This window comes from Triturus cristatus, chromosome 7 (assembly GCF_964204655.1).
Source record: "Triturus cristatus chromosome 7, aTriCri1.1, whole genome shotgun sequence".
Lineage (NCBI taxonomy): Eukaryota > Metazoa > Chordata > Amphibia > Caudata > Salamandridae > Triturus > Triturus cristatus.
In genome coordinates, this window is record NC_140590.1 from 293,122,529 (window position 1) to 293,139,804 (window position 17,276).

Genomic DNA, 17,276 nt, shown 5'->3' on the forward strand with positions numbered 1-17,276 from the left:
AGGCTGTTCATAGTGATGAATGCTCAACAATACACACAATATATACACAAACATTTTTTTTACAAAAAATATATAGGGAAAAACAGTAAGAAAAAGATGTTTTCTTATCAGCAGGAAAAGGGAGGCATACGATCAAGATCAGCTATTTTCCTAGTTGTTTCTCTCAACATAAAATGATTCGGAAATTAGATGTCAATACAATCTATAGTCTCCCTCCTAGACTTGCGTCGACGCGTTTCGGTGGAAATCAAGAGATAAACGACCACCTTCTTCAGGACAAATATTATAGTCTCCCATGGAATCTATCTACAATTGAATCAAATAACAGAGTATAAGCATTAAAAACATTTCCAACATTCGAATCATTGTATTAACAATTAAAAAAAACAAAAACACTACTTTAAATCCCACACTATTCGGACATTTCGCTATGCATAGACACATTCCTCAAGTACCATTGATTCCTGCCATTGAACCCATAATACACATTTAAAACCTTTTTAGTAAAAAAGTGTTGTTCTCCTGGTAATTTCACACACAACTCACCCAACCAAATGCGATAACCGCATAACCGAATACGATTGTACCATACAATCATGCTTCTATTGTAATATACAGTTAATCATCATATCTAGTTTTATACCTTATATGGAGGACGTTATGTAGTATAGTGGTGAGTGATCAAGGGATCCTTGCCTCCTCGTGTTGCCTCACCACCGTCATACTATGGAGTCACACACAAATCGATTGACCCATCAATCTAAATAAATTGAGACACTTGTGGTTTAGATAGAATCTCATTCTTCTAACATTTAGACACTATGAAGCAACCGAAATTTTCCGGTATTTTTATACAGTCACTCGGTTTTAGATATTAATGATAGAATATTACAAAACAAAAGGTCCCGGATATATCTTATTATTTTACAATTCCATTAGACCCCTTCTATTACGCAATACGGACCCCCGCCGGGGTGTACAATTGAAGGGAACAATGCGGGAGGTTACAGACCCTGCAGGAGGGCGTTCGTGTAAGGCGGCAAATGGGGACAAGGCTCTCACGTCACTGCTCTCGCTGCACGGCGCCACATCTGCCTGAAACGTGCCGCGGGAGCAACGAGACGGCAGAGCGCCCCTAGCGGTGAAAAAAAACACCCCAAATGAGTGGCAGCGGCTGCGTAAGGAGCGCTCCCGCGGCTGAAAGGAAATTGTCAAAGTAACAATAATGCTGCCACAACAAAGGAAACCAAGGATCAAGGAATCATAAACACACTAAGGCCCAAGCGCGATCCGCAAGCAGAGAAAAGCTCGGGTGTAAAACATGCAAAACAGTAAAAGGCACTTAACTGGCTGCAAAGCAGCAAAGAAAGAGGAAGGACAGCCAAGATGGAGGACATATGTAGTGGACATGGACACTGTTGAAGGGCTTCCTGGACATTGCCACTTGGGTCTATGGGATTTGTAGTCCTGGTCGAGTTTTCAGGTTTATTATGATATTGTTGTGGTTCTTCTTTTATCCTTTGGGAAAACAATGAAGTTATTGCTTTTCTGGCTGCTGAGAAATTGGTTTAGAAATAAAGCGAAGAGAGAAAAGCATAATGGGAGCCTCCGGTCCTGACATAGAATTTTACTCAAGCTCTCCACGATCACCTGAATCTGTTGAAGCTCCCAGGCCTGATCAATCAGTGTGCTATCCCTATAAATTTGTTGACTATGTTCTTGATCAAGGCTGTTTTTAAACATCCTCTGGAGCAGTACAGTTTCCGGTTCATCCATGAACATGCTTTTCACCAAACTGTATAAAGAACTGTTTCTACCTGAGCATTCATTGCCATTCATTGCCACTGCCACTCATCGTTATTACCAAGTAAGGCCCCATTAATTTCACACATGGTCTTATTTTTTATATTTTTAATGCTGATATCTTGGCCAGCTACTGACCCACATCCCAGCTTTCATTCTTGGAATGCTATTAGAGTGTACTTGCTTTTTGCAGCACCTGGAGTTTTTAACAGCTAACACAGTATTGTAGCATTCTCATCTAGGCTTTTACCCTGGTTGCAACACTGAAGTGGCAGTTGTATTAGCCTTGTACAAGTTGTACCGCTGTGCAGTTCTACATCTACCAGCTGCCCTTAGTCTGCTAGACATATCAGCAGTAGTTGATACTGTCCATCACCACATCCTCTGCAAAAGGATCTGGGAGATTGGGATCAGGGACAGCGCACTCACCTGTTTCTCAAGATTGGTTTCTGTCAGACCATTTTCGGTTTCACTTTTGCCATTCAGTTTTACAGCCAGAACCCTAAATTGTGGGGTCCCCCTGGGATCTATTTTAGCTCCCATATTATTCCATTTCTACGCTATCCGTTTAACCAACCTGACTCGGTCCCATTGTTTAACCTATTTGAATATGCTGATGGCACTCAGATTGCGTTGAGGATAACTGAGGATGTTTACAAGACAGCATCTGAATTCCTGATTGCCTATTCAGAGTTGAATATTGTGAGAGTGCTAATCATCTCATGTTGAAAGGGGACAAGATGCAGTTACTTTGTCCTCTCTTTTCTGGGATCTCTCTTTCTGGCCATTCTTCTTGGGTCTGAAACCAGTACTGTCCACCTGCACAAAAAAACTTGGGTGTAAAAATTGACTCAGCTTTCGCTCAACTCCCTCTGTGGTGAATCAAGTCAGCAAAGTGAGAAAGAGCTACTACTTTCAATTGCGCTCCTTGAAGCATATCTTCTAACTGGTTCCATTTTCTCAGAAGGGCTAGATTATCAATGCCTTTGTTTCATAGCCTCTTGATTATTGCAATTCCAACTACCTTGCTCTCCCAGAGTATTTAAATTACAAGCTTCAACTCATGCAAAATATGCATCTAGATTGATGCTTAGATTGAAGATAAGAGACCATGCAACTCCAGCAGTGTCCTCCTTACATTGGTTGCCTGTTAAAGCTTGCATCCTCTTTAAATTTATGTTTTCTTCTCTTCATCGGGCTCTATTTTGAACTCCGGACTCAGTCTTTAGCATCCAGCAAGATCATTAAGATCACAGAACAAACTCTTCCTTGCTGTTTCTAAAGTCTGCTACTAATCTTTCAGGGTTGCACTTTTTCTTTTTTTAGCTGTTAAGGAGTGGAATCCCTTGCCCTCACATATGAGGCAGATTGTAAATTTAGGAAGGCACTAAAGACATGGTAGTTTAGACATAATTTCTAGCTGTTCCTTTATGACTTCTTCATGGTTGGAATGTCTTTTAAGGTTTGAATTAATTTCCTAGAGGCATGGTACTACTTCATATCTGAGTGACCACAGGGTAAAGTAAAATAAGTAAACTAATCTAAACTGAACTGAACTGAACTAAAGTAAACTAAACTAAACTAATACTAAACTAACCTAACCTAAGCTAAACTAAACTAAATTCTTTAAGGAGAAACAGGGACATGCAGGAATCTTTAGCACATGTGAAATATTTTTTGATCCCGATCCACAAAGGTAAAATGAGACGAAAACCTAACTTTACGACTTTAGGTATTCACAAAGGGCATTTACGAGTAGTAAAGTGAGACTTTTGTTTCAGTTCAATGTAAGTTTTGGTCTCAGTTAGACTTAAGACAAAAACTTAAGTTAAACTGAGCCAAAAGTCCAACTTTACTGCTTGTAAATGACCTTTGTGAATACCGAAAGACGTAAAGTTAGACTTTCGTCTCAGTTTACCTCTGTGAATCGGGCCCTTTTAGGCCAGGCAAATATACAAACCCATTCATTCTTGCCTTTTGGTTAACATAGTGATGTTGGAATTGTTTCTTTTGTATTTTTTGGCAAGTGTTCGGTAGGCAGACTTCCTAAAACTACAGAAAATTCCCAGGATTTTTTGCTATGAAACAATTACTGATGTAATGTATACAGCTGTGAATGTCCTATGGTAAAATCTCTGGATGGAAATTGTTCCCTTCAATCCCTGTTCACCTTTCCTTTTGTTTATTTTTTGGTGTATTTGTCACTCTTCTTGTTTTTCTGGAAGAGTTGGGAGAGCAGCATCCTTGGAAGGCTGTCAGGGGCTTCTTGCGACCTGAATAGGAAGCTGCATTCCACATCCCACCAGTCCTTCTGAGGCACGTCCTTTTTTAACGGATCTTTCTTCTTGCATCTTTACTGTGGGAGGGAGGAGCATGCATCTCCCATGGTGTGTTATTCCGCAGTCCCATGCAGGCAGGGATAGGTTTGCCAGTCCGAAGGCAGCAGCAATTAGACTGAAAACTACAAAAAAGAGAAGATGTACCACTTCAATATATGATAGATGATCATAGATTACCAAAAGGTACAGGTAACAGCCTTCAAACATTACTCTCCCCTGTGCAACAATACAATTACGTTTTAGGGTCAAATGTTTCAAATGATACCATGGACTCTCAAGTCAGGGACTGTACTACAAACGGAGAGTTGTCTCTGGGGGCTGCAACTAGACATTAAAGATAAACCTGAAAGAGCAAAAGGTGTTTTAAGTCCCAGGATAGAAGTTCTTAGATTCTGTAAGAAAAGTTGGGGCCCATCAAGGGGCATACAGGAGGAGCTGCAAGGTGTACAGAGGAGTGTGTGAAGGGGAAGGTGTGAACTGCAGGCAGATTGAAAGATAACGCAGGTATTATTGGGAGGCAAGTATAAAGTCGATGGTGGAAGTGGCAGTAGGTATAAATCCAAAGCAGCTATGAGCAGACAACAGAAATTGAGAGGTGGCGACTATGAAGTAATAATGACTGGTGTGTAAGGAAGATATGAAATTGTGGCATTTGTGAAGGGGAGAGAAGCATAAACTGACTTTAGGTGTGAAGTGTACAAAGGCATAAAGATGGTGCAAATAAAGGGATAGACATTGGAGGGAATGGTACATCAACAATGCGATCAATACTGTGCTAAACACTAACTGCAAGTTTTTAATTCATAAGTGCATCAGCAGTCAATATATATAGCGTATCAATACTTCGCCATTGTAGATATTTTAATTATTTTTAGAATACAACTTCATTTAAATGCATTTTACACATTTTAATAATTTTTAGAATGCGTTTAATAAAAATAATTATTTTCTTTAATTAATTAAAATAGTTTTAATATAGTTTAAATATTTTGTTAATTCATGAAACATAATTTGTGAACATTTTCGAGCATTGTAGTAACTTTTTTTTGTTTTAAGGTGTTACGTTATAGTATTTGTTTTGGTTTTTTCACCACCATTGTTTCTTACAATGCTGCTTTTTATCTATTTCTTTAGTCAGTGGAACATTACAAATGGGAGGTGATGGATGCAGCTGCTGAAGTCAGGTGAAAAATAATTTTTTTTAACTTTTTAGTAAAGTTGAGAATATGTGTATTGCAATTTGGGCAGGGTTAAAGTTAGTAGAAAGTTTAGATGGAAACAAGGCACTTTACTTTTTAAGAAAGGGGGCATGTGAGGTTTTCCTCAACGATACACCTTACATCTTTTATTTTTTAGTTTTCCTGTTGCGTTTCATTGCTCTTTTTTATACTACTTTTTGGATTTTAATTGGTATTGAATATGGAAGATTTGAGAAGTCTTCGGATCACGATTGATGATTACCAAATGAAAGATAATTTTAACCTGATTTCTTTAATGTTTGGCAGTCATATATTTTGAGATGTAATGTATGTTTAATCATAGGGTAGATGGGTGAGTTGGCTGAGGGGTAAGAGATTGGGTAAATCGTGGGTTTGAGCCAAATTAGAGGGATATTGTGAATATTATTTAAAATATTTTGAAAAGCTGTCAACTGTGTAGGGTGTTATTATTGTTAATTTCTATTGTTACTATGAAGAGTAATGATGAAGGAGTAATTATTGATTACTGTAGAGCTATTAGTTCAAGGTAGTTTACACCCGAAAATGTTTAGAATTGTGGCACTTTGGTTAGCAACTATGCACTCATTTGTTTAGAGTTATTTGATACTTTCGATTGTAGAGTACCGGAGATAAATGGCAAAAAGCGTGCAGTGAATGGAGCGAGCCGAGGGTTATGTGAGGTACGTTGGGAGTGGGCACAAGGGTTCTCAGCATCAAGGGGTGTGGCCCACCATGGCGAGCTATCGCAGGCCCAGGGATATAGTGAGTCTCGTGATTGTGGCGTGATGGGGGTGTGGTCCGGCCCTTTAAAGGTGGGCAAGGTTGCGGCTTGGTCTTTTAGGACCACATCTCGTTTAGATACAATTTCAAAGTTTATCCTAGCGCCTCAAGTCAGCCTACCACTTGCCACATAGACCAGGCCTGACAGCACCCCTCTCTTATGTATATTTTACCAGTTAAAGCTTCATAAACTCCTGCAGCCCTTCAAACAAATTTAATCTACAAACAGATAGCATAGTCTGCTCATTTTAAGCAGCGCTTCTAAGCGCTCTAGATGCTGCCAGATAAGGGCCATTTAGAATATAGAGAAACAAAATGTTTTTAGGGCCACAAAGTGTATTGAACTTGGGGAGCTGGGATTCGAAGTGTGATATTGTGCTGAGGCGTGGCTTTCATTAGTGCAGCAGGTGCAGTGGAACTAGGGCTCATAAACCTGAGACACCCACTGAACTTTCGTTATTGCTGTTTTCTATCATTCATGTAGCAGCAAGAGGAAGTGTGGGCATTTTCTTACTTATGCACTGGCTCTCTAGCCACCTCTAACTGTGTTTCTAAAACTTAGCACACTTTATAGCGCCTCGGAAATAACAATCAGCCACTGATATCTGTGGGGAACCTGAGTGGGTGTTTAAAGTAACACAATGTATGGTAATATGGCCTGCAGAACCACCCGCCTCTGGGCTCTACCATCAAGCGTCACATTCCAGTGGCAGTTCTACTCCTTGTATTTTTTGTCCTCCGAGAAGGATGAGCTTGTGTCAGCGAGTTCTATGTTACTGCTGTGACAAGCTTACATCTGAAAAGAGTTCCGCTCCAGTGTTTTACTCTGGGCTCACAAACATCTTTTAGGATTTGACGAACAGCACAGCAACACCTTGTCTTATGTAAGACAGAGAGGGCAATTACATTAGAAAACTTCGGTATTTAACTGGTAAATGTAATAATCTGCCAGCACGTGTAACTTTATTAGTGTTACTAGACGATTGTGCACCTTCCTCAAAAACAACCTCATTATAAACTCTTAGAGGTTGTGAAGAAGAGTGTTTCAGTCCAACATCTGTAACATCATCCCACATCCAATTCATGGAAGAATGTTTTCTATTGCTTTTGCATCCAGAAATGTTGTCAGTATGAACATTGTCACACTTAGCCATTCTACTATGATGCCAATATTTGTCATCACTTAATTTAGCAGATTTGGAATACGTAGCGATAACCTTTAATGGTGTAGAGAATTTACTTTCACCTTTCTTCACTTTAGATCCAAGTTTTACTTTACCCAATCACCAATTTTTAAGTCAGCATCTTTAGTACAAAGTTTCTTGCCAAATTGAGTTCTGTGGGATTCATGCATCCTCCTTAAATTAGATTGGACAACTGCAGGAGACCATTTGCCACAAATTTTCATAGAGTTTCACGTAACATTATGTTTGTGAAAGGTTCTCTACCTCTCAACATCCTAAAGGGACTATAACTGGTGCCAGTGAGTGTGATTCTATAAGCCCATATAGTACTAAAAAGTTATTTTTCCCAATCTTTTCCTGCATTTAAAGAAGCTTGGACACTCCCCATAATAACCCTATTAAAACGTTCCACAATACCATTTCCAGCGGGATGATAGACTGGTGTTTTTTTTCTCACAAATGCCATTCCTGTTTAAAAGATTTAAGAACTTTTCTGAAGAAAATTGTGGACCATTGTCACTAAGAATACTTTTGGGAATGCCTTCACGTATGAACAACATTTCTAAAAAATTAATAACTTCTTTGGAGTCAAGATTTTCCGTAATTTCAATAACAACAAGAATGTATTTACAAATACCTACATCATCCTCAATAGGCCCCAACCAATCAATACTTAGGTCTTTCCAGGGATGATCCGGAATAAGTCTGGTACCTAAAGTAGGTCTAAATACACGTTGTGTTTTGTCTGCATCTTTACAAATGGAACGTTGTTTTACAAACTTTTCTGCATCTTTATCAATGCCAGGCCACCAGTACGACATTTTGACTTTGTTTTTTAATTTGATAATACCTAAATGGCCTTCATGGTTAATTTCTAAAATTCTAGAGCGTAACTTTGAAGGAACAATAATCTTTTCACCTCTGCATATGTAACTGCCATTGTCAATGGACAGTTCATCCTTGATTTCCCACATGGCTCTTAAGTCAACATACTTCTAGTTACTATGGCACTAGAACACACATACCCAAGATGCCACAACACCTTGTTTTATAGACGACAGAGAGGGTGGCTCAGCCAGAGAAGGCTCTCTGGAACTCATCTGTGGCTAGTTTCTCCTCAGCAGCAGGGCATAAATAACGAGGTGTGGGGTTGGGCAACATCTTTCTATTATCTCGGTTCTTGAGAAGGATAGTTTTTCGTTTTGACCTGAGCTTTGACAGATCCTCGCAAGGGGTCATAAATATTCACTTTTAAAATGTGATACACTTTGTGGAAGTGACTTGTGGCCATTATGTTTGGGGTCGATCTGAGAATGTAGCCTGTGGCAGTACGTGTCTCTAGTCTTGCGATAGAACAGAACATATTGAGTGTACTCCCTGTTCCAAACATTATTCTTCTCACATTTATTAAAACATAGTATGAGTACACCAACAAGAGGCTCTCTCATGGGAGCCGTGTAGCTTTATCAAAAAATGAAGGGCACAGCTTCAAACTGGAACTTTTTCACTGCTTGATAAAAGAGTGTTCTGTGCCATTGTGAAAGGTATATAGGGATTCATATGGTTTGCGCATTTTCAAGTGTACATTAGGAGACCATCCAACGTTCTTTGCTTCTTTTCTTTTGATCTTTTCTTTCTGGAGCTTTACAAAGCACTAACTAAATATGTGACCTTTAAGGACACTTTATGGTGCTAAGCTGCCGCTGAAGCGGTTCCGGTTGTGGTTGAGTAACTGTTTTCTAGTATTTTTAATCCTGCCCTCTAGGGGGAGGGCATTGATCTCAGTGTGTGCACGCTTTATTGGTCTTAATACCTAGAAGTGCTTAGGGACATGCTGAGCTGCGGGTTTGAAGCGCTAAAAAGAAAAAAGCCATTTTCTAGCAATGTAAAACCTATCCCAGGCATGTGCTGGTCCATGTTTCTTTGTTCCAGCCCAATCAGCTCACTGCGGCTTCCCATAACGGGCGAGAGGGGTGCTGGAGCAAGGTGCTAGCTGTGCCCACCAATTATCACTCCCTTGCTCAGTCTTAGCCCTAGACAGGTGTGTGAAGCAAACTTTTTCACAAGGTTGCCCTGACTAATTATATATTTCTTCAATTGGTCAGTTATTGGTGAGAAATTCACAACAATCTTTTGAATGTTTCACAATGTTGGCTTCTATAAACTGCTACCTTCCTATACCTTCTCTGGCTATGTACTGGTCCACCTCTACCCCAACCCCGTCTAGATGCCCCTCCCACTCATTCCCCTATATCTCGTACCATCTCCATCCCTCCCTCTCACACATTCTTCCCGCCTCTCTCATGTTGTTAACTTTAGGTCCTCGAGAACAGTTTCTTTCCTGTGCCTTTTCACGGTTTCCCTCCCTCAAAGCCACCCTCTCCTCTTCTTGTGGTGTCTGCTGCGTACACAGGCACACCCTCTTTATGCGTCTGTGGCTGGCTCTCCCCTTCCTTCTCCCTTTCTCACACACTCTTTCTGCTCCTCTAATTGGCGTTTATTCACCAATTCATGAACAAACTACCTATCCCTCTGTATCTTACTTTCTAACTATTCTGTGCAGCTCTCACCCATATCTATTCACCTGCTAAACCACTCCACTGCAAACTAAAACGCATGAGTAAAAGACATTGTAATTTACAATTCTAATAGTTCTAACTCTCATAAATGCAAGACCGATTACATTGCAAATGCTTGTTTCGCTCGCCCCTGCAGCTAGAAGGGGCTGATTGGTGCAGTGATTGGAAGTGACAAGGCCTTTCTTAGTCTGTCCCATATAGTCACAATTTAGCCTTGTGCTTAGACTTGGCTATACTTTGCCCTGGTGTTGTGGGCATTTGGATGGTATTTTGTGGGAGCTCAACTTAGTCGTCCCCATCCATTGAGGTGTTTTTTGTTCAAACCTTTTTCACAGCCCCCGTGAGATTGCCCCTACCCCACACCGCCATTCGCATGAGACACCAGGACAAAGAGGTAAGGAGCAACTGAGCGGCGTAATTGTTGCACATTGGCATATTTGTGTTAGTGCTTTTTGTTTTATTTTCATTCTCGTATTTGCTTTCGTGGGTGGTCCAGTGATAATAGCATGCCTCCTAAGGCACCCAAACGAGTCGCAAACAAGGGGGATAAGAGTGGTATGGAGACAGTAATGCAGAGATTGGATGTGATGGATGAGCTTTTGGCGCAACTGTGCCCTGCGCTATTAGGTGGGAATGGGTGCAGCATCTGCACCACCCCCTGTGGCACCTACAGAAAGGCCTAAAGGGGCAGTGGTTCCCGCATGAACTGCATTCCCCCTGACCCAAGGAGGGCAAGGAAAGGCCAGTGGTGTAATGCATGTCTGTCTACTGTACCTGCAGAGGGAGTTACAGTGACTGATGGCACGCCATCACAGGTTCAGGTTGTTGGTGTGGCGGGTGACCCCAACATTGTGCAAAGTGGGGACAGCTGTGTAACAGTTGGGGGGCAGCTAGTGTTTAGGGTCCCAGCGAAAGCTAGCGTCCCAAGCCACAGCGCAGGTGTGGAGGGGTGGAGAGGGGCAAACGTCTGCTTTGGGTGCTGTGCACACAGACCTAGAAGCCAATCTCACTAGTGTGGGCTTACCAGTTCAATGTTAGATGGGCTGCAACAGGGGCCCCAAAGGGGGACAACTTAGAGAAGGCAAGGAGGCCGGTGACCCATTTTGGGATGGGTTATCAATGGCAACTGCAGCCAGTTCAGCAGACAACTCAGATAGGAGTGCAGTGGTTTCCCAGCCACCTGTGGGGGAGGGGTCCTGCGCGTGAGAAAGGCCAAGAGTCCAACTTACCTCAGCCCTTTCCGGCAGGGTCCAGCCAAGGATCGTGCGAAAGGAGGGGAGCTTGCTGGGCCTATAACAGGAAAACGTGCACAAGATCACCAATTGGGACCTGTAAGCTAAGACACAATTGCTCCTTTTGCGGCATGCCAGCACACCCAGAATACTAGTGCTTCAAAAAAGGGTACAAGAAGCAGTGATTCCCTGACTATTTTCCAGAAGACCGACTCTCTGGTTAACATTCAGGTTAAAATTACAGTAACATGAGAGCGGCACAAACGCTCTTGGATGGCTTCACATATGGTTTCAGGATGTCTGCTTGGGGGGTGGTGACAGATCCTTTTTTGGTTGTAGCACTCCGTCTCTAGGTACCCGGTTGGTCACTGGATTCTTACAGTAATTTTGTTGCTGCTTTGCCGAGTATGGGTCTGGGTGAGGTGAGATCTGAGCTGGATCAGTTTTGGGGTCATCTCCCCACAGAGAGGAAAAAAAAGATCAGGAATTGTGCATTTGTGGAGATATTTGATCTGATTATTGAGACTCCGGTGAGGGAGGATGCTAAATGTTGCAAGGAGTGTTCGCATTCCAGAGATTGTTCTCATGCCCGTAAGCAGATGGTAGAGGAATCATTATTGAATTGGGTAAATGGTTTCGCTATCTTTCATTGAGTCATGGTGGAGAAGTTCCCTGAACCGTGGTCTCAGTTCTCTTGTTATCAAAACAAACTGTTCTGTGCACATGATGAGTTTGGGGGCACCTCACTGAAGAATTATGACATGGCTTTTAGAAGAAAGAAGGTAACCTGCAAAACATTTTATTAGGATCAGACTGGTGTCAATTCTTGGTTGAGCCACATGGTGGTCAGGAAGTCTGAGTCCAACATACCTCAGCCCTTTCTGGTGGGGTACAGCCAAGGATCGGTGAAAAAGAGGGGAGCTTGCTGGCCCTATAAGAGGAAAACATGCACAAGACCAGCTAAGACCTGTAAGGTCAGACAAAATTGCTCCTTTTGCGGCATGCCAGCACATCCAGAATTCAGGTGCTTCAAAAAAGGGAACGAAAAGGGTCAGCAGAAGCAGTGATTCCCTGACTATTTTCCTGAAGGCCCACTCTCTGGTTAACGTTTAGGTTTTTACCCTTCAGCTTAAAGTTACAGTAACCTGAGAGCGGCAGAAACGCTCTTGTATGGCTTGACTCATCGTTTCAGGATACCTTTTTGGTTGTAGCACTCCGGTTCTAGTTAACCAGTTAGAGATTGGATTCTTTGTTTTTGTTTAAATCTGTTTTTATTGATTTTACATTGTTATAGGAGGCAACAGATGTTTGGATAACTGTCTATACATGTAGCTGCCATCAACAATTTGGCATACAGTGCACTTTATGCGAATATTGGCCGCACCAACAATAACGTGTAGTTCCTATCGTGTAGGATCAAGTATGGTACTGGTGCTCAAGCAATGTTACAAATTGCACCGGGTACAGCTTGATTACATTGTGGTACCGTACTGACGTTCTACAAAGTCGTTCCATTTCATTAACCTTGGGCTGTCAAACAAAGAACAAGAAAAAAAAGGAAAAACAAAAACAGCAACATTGACCAGTCTATGTGCATATATCCCCCCCATTTCCCCCTCGCACCCATCTCCCCAGCGTTTACCAAACAACTGGATAGTTGTCCCCTTTTACTAGTGGCATCCGCTTCTATGTAGGCAATCTATTAAGTCACGTGTGTTCTTGGAATATCATGGTGACCCACTGACGGCGAGTGCGCCTTGCTTTGTTTGCTCATGCTCCGCTCGCTCGGGCTGCTCCCCAGAACCTTCCTCTTCCGCCCATTGTAGCGCATGCAGGAGTCCCTTCCATTGGGTTGCTATGGGTTCTTTACATAGTCCTCGTGTTTCCTCCCACCGAATGGCAATCCCCTCCGCTTTGGCCCATGCTAACAGCGAGCAGTGCCATGCTTGCGTGTGTGTTGGGTCTTGTGCTTTCCAACGTTTAGATAAAAGGCGCTTAGCGACCACTATTCCTAGGTCTGGAAACCGTGATGTTAGAGATTGGATTCTTAAAGTGATTTCATGGGGACGGGCTGGCCCTGTTACGGAGTAGCACACCTAACTAGATTAACTTGTTTAATTTGAATAATTTTGAGGGCAGGGTATGATATTGATTACTGACCGTCCCCTTTTTCAAGAATCAGCAGCCCATACATTCTAATATTAATATTGACATGGAGTGTTCCCTGGGCAGAGTAGCTGGTCCCTTTGATTCGCCCCCCTCCCTTTGCTGGTTTTGTTTGTTCTCCTTTGGGGGGGGTGCCCAAAAAAGGACTGGACCAGTTCTGCTTGATACATATTCTCTCTGACCCAAAAGGGAGTTCAGTCTGGTCTACTCAGATCAGCAATCGCTCATTAGTTTTTTTTTTTTTTTCCAAAACCTTTATTTTGCAAATCAGTGACACAGCTATTCAGCCGACAACCCGGAGGTACGGCAGCTTTAGAAACACAACACATACGAGTGTCCACATTTCACTGACAGGGTAGGCAAAGGTTCTGTTTTACATAAACACAAATCCAAACCAAAACACAAGCAAGGCGGTAATCACTATAAGCACCAAAAGGGTTCCCATCAGGGGGAGCGAGCCCCGTTTCGTCCAACAGACACAGATTTATAGTAAGGGAAAGGAGGGGAATTCAGGGACTCAAGAGGACAAACACATTCAGCAAAGAGGTCTAAGCCGGAAAAAAGGGGCTAAGGGGAGAGCTGCTCCTCGGGCGGGTCCGGGTCTGGGGGCAGGCATATGCCACCTCTGTACTGGTTCCATCGCCCCCATACAGAGTGCCATTTCCGAGGGCGCCCTCGAGCACAATACACTGTCTTCTCCCTAAACATGCTCCAATCCATGTTTTCCATCCACGCTGTCAATGTAGGTGGCCTATTAGAGCCCCACAGACGTGCGATGTCGCGCTTGGCTACCATATTCCCTAGGGTCACCCATTGAGTCTGTGCCGCGTCGTGGTCATTCAGGAGACAGCACCGCGCCTCAGGCTGCATGACGATGCCCGTCACCTCCCCCATCACCTCGTGAACTCGCCTCCAAAACTCCGTGATCACACCGCATTCCCAAATAATATGTAGGAAGGTGCCCACCATACCACAGCCTCTCTTACATAAGCCCTCCTCAGAGAAACCCATATGAACCAGCCTAGGCCCCGTCACGTAGACCCTATGGAGTATTTTAAGCTGCACCAGCCGCAGGCGCGCGGGGATCGCGACCTCTTTGGGAGAAGAAACTGCATACTGCCAATCCTCGTCGTCCAGTTCAAGGCCATCCCTGATCCATTGGCCGCGCAACCCTAGAAGAAGATCCGCCCGAACATTAATAAGTTTCTTATAAATGAGCGAGATCGTACTCTCTGGCATATGGCCGTCCAGGATCCAGTCCTCTAACGCGGAGGACTCAGGCACCTTCTCACCTTCTACCAGGACTGACCGCAAGGCGTGGCACACTTGGGCGTAGCGGAAGAACTCCGAGTTCCCTAGCTCATATTCCTTCTGCAGCTCCTCGAATGACTTTATCCTACCCTTAACCAAAAGGTCTCCAACCCTGGATATACCGATCAGGTCCCACTTCGCAAACCCTTTTGTATGCCAAAGCTTTCCCAGAATATCGGAGTCAAACAGAGGGGTGGCAAGGGTAAGCTTACCCTTCCAGCCCAGTGAATCCGTCGCCACCTTCCATACATGCACGGCCACCCTGGTGGGCCCCGTAAGGGTTAAGTCCGACGACTTCGAGTACAACGCTCTGTGGTAATTGCCCCCACGCAGCAACCAGCGGTCCATAGCGAAGCCAGGGCTCAGCGCCGGACCATACACACCATGGTTAATCGCGCTCAACTGGGTGGCCCAGTAATAACGTCGAATGTCTGGAAGCGCGATACCACCGTCGTACCACGGGAGCGTCAACTTAGCAATCGCTATACGCGGACGCCCTTCCCACAATAGCGCGCGCTGGTGGCTTTCGACCTCACGGAAGTAGCTGGCCGGGACCAAGTCAAGGGTATTCTGCAGGGCATAGAGGAAACGGGGGAGAGACATCATTTTGAACAAAGCGGCACGGCCAAGGAGGGAAAGCGGCAACCGCCGCCAGCCCGCCACGACCCGCCGCAAACGTGCCAAGGGAGGGAGCAAGTTCTTCTCGTATCGTAAAATGGGGTCGGTGGAAATATAGATCCCCAAGTACAAGAAGCCCTGCTGGGCTATCTGGATCGAGCAGTTACGCGGGACAGGCGGGACATCCCCACACAGGACGTACAAGTATGACTTACCCCAATTAATGACAAGACCAGAGTTCCTACCGAAAGAAGTCAAGACGTCACAGACCACTATCAGAGATTTCTTAGGCGAGGCGAGATATAGCAGAATATCGTCGGCGTAGAGTGAAATACGGTCTTCGTGGTCAGGCGACGAATCTCCAGTGACACCAATGCCGACAAAATTAAATTCCAAGAAAATCTATCGGCCATTGCATACTGGATGACTGAAAATCGTCTCCAGCTTAATTCATCTAAGACCGAGGTGCTACTGGTTGGTAAGGAGACCCTAAAATGGGACGACAAGTGGTGGCCATCTGCATTGGGGCCTGCACCCACCCCTAAGAAGGAAGTAAAAAACTTGGGTATCATGGTCGATAATCAACTAAACCTTGACTCCCACGCCAAAAAAGTAGCAGGTCTGTGTTACGGCCGTTTACGGTCTCTGAGACCCATTCTGGGATTCTTCAACCCCCAGGTCCGTCAGACGATCATTCAGGCTATGGTGCTGTCAAACATCGACTACTGCAATGTCCTCATGCTGGGCTCCAATCAATCCACAATTCATAGACTTCAAAGAGCTCAGAATGCGGCCGCACGTAGTCTGTTTGGACTGCCCAAAAATTGTCATATCTCTCCTATCCTTCATCACTTGCATTGGCTGCCAGTAAAGCAGCGTATTCAATTCAAAGCTCTTTGCCTTATCCATAAAATTTTGTATTCCTCGGGCCCTAAAATTCTGCAGAATTTGGGTTCTCTATATGTCCCCACCCGGGCTCTTCGTTCTGCTGACTTGACTCTGGCCCACATTCCTATGATCAGGAGGTGCAGAGCCGGAGGCCGATCTTTTAGATATCTGGCCCCGAAATTGTGGAACACAATCCCACTTGAAGCCCGTGTTGTCACAAATCATTTGGCTTTCAGAAAGAAAATTAAGACCTGGCTATTTTCAACTCTTTAGGCCCGATTCTCTGGAGTTCTTCCTACACCTGGTCTGACTGCTACGTACTTGGTTGTCTGCAAGCGCTGGGACGCCCCGTTGCTGGGGTAGCCATGCGCTATATAAGCTACCATAACATAACATATCCGGGTGCCATCGTATCCACGCCGCCAGCGGCTCAAGAGTAAGGGCGAACAACAACGGCGACAGGGGACAGCCCTGCCGGGTGCCTCTCCCGAGCTCGAACGGTGCCGACGCCCGCCCGTTCACCACGACGCTAGCAAGAGGCCCCTCATAAAGCAACCTCACCCAGCCTACAAATCCAGGCCCAAAGCCGAACTTGGCTAGCACAGCCCACAGGTATGCCCACTCCACCGTATCGAAGGCCATCGTGGCATCGAGAGACGCCACAATAGCTGGCTCTCGCATCGTGCCCGTCCTAGCAATCACTCCATGGAGGCGTCTAAGATTCAGTGCAGTGTTACGGTGCGGGATAAAGCCCGACTGATCCGGGTGGATCAAGTCGCCAAGCACCCGGACCAAGCGGTTAGCAAGGATCTTAGCAAGGATTTTCGGCTCGGCGTTGAGAAGTGATATCGGCCGATAGGAGCCACACTTGTCCCGGGGCTTACCGTCTTTGTGTATTACCACAATCGTCGCCAGCCGTTGATCGAGCGGAAGAAACCCATTCACCCGCGCCTCCACGTACATGGCGCGCAGGTGAGGAGCCAACTTATCCGGATGGAGCTTGTACAGCTCAATCGGCAAACCATTTGGGCCCGAAGCCTTACCGGAGCGCAACGCACGGATAGCACATGCCACTTCATCTACCGTTATATCCCCATCGAGGTCATCCCTATCAATGGCAGAAAGGCAGGGCAGAGTGATGTCTCGCAGAAGGTCA

At 44.4% G+C, this 17,276-nt stretch overlaps 1 protein-coding gene across 1 annotated transcript in view; it reads left to right on the plus strand.

Moving 5' to 3' along the window:
* The window catches only part of SLC17A7 (solute carrier family 17 member 7), a 768,585-nt gene that overhangs the window by 189,739 nt on the left and 561,570 nt on the right, over positions 1–17,276 (plus strand). The window contains exon 2 of the mRNA XM_085616330.1: positions 5,277–5,326. The gene's annotated coding sequence lies outside the window, so the exon portion shown is untranslated. The remainder of the gene's footprint in view (positions 1–5,276; positions 5,327–17,276) is intronic.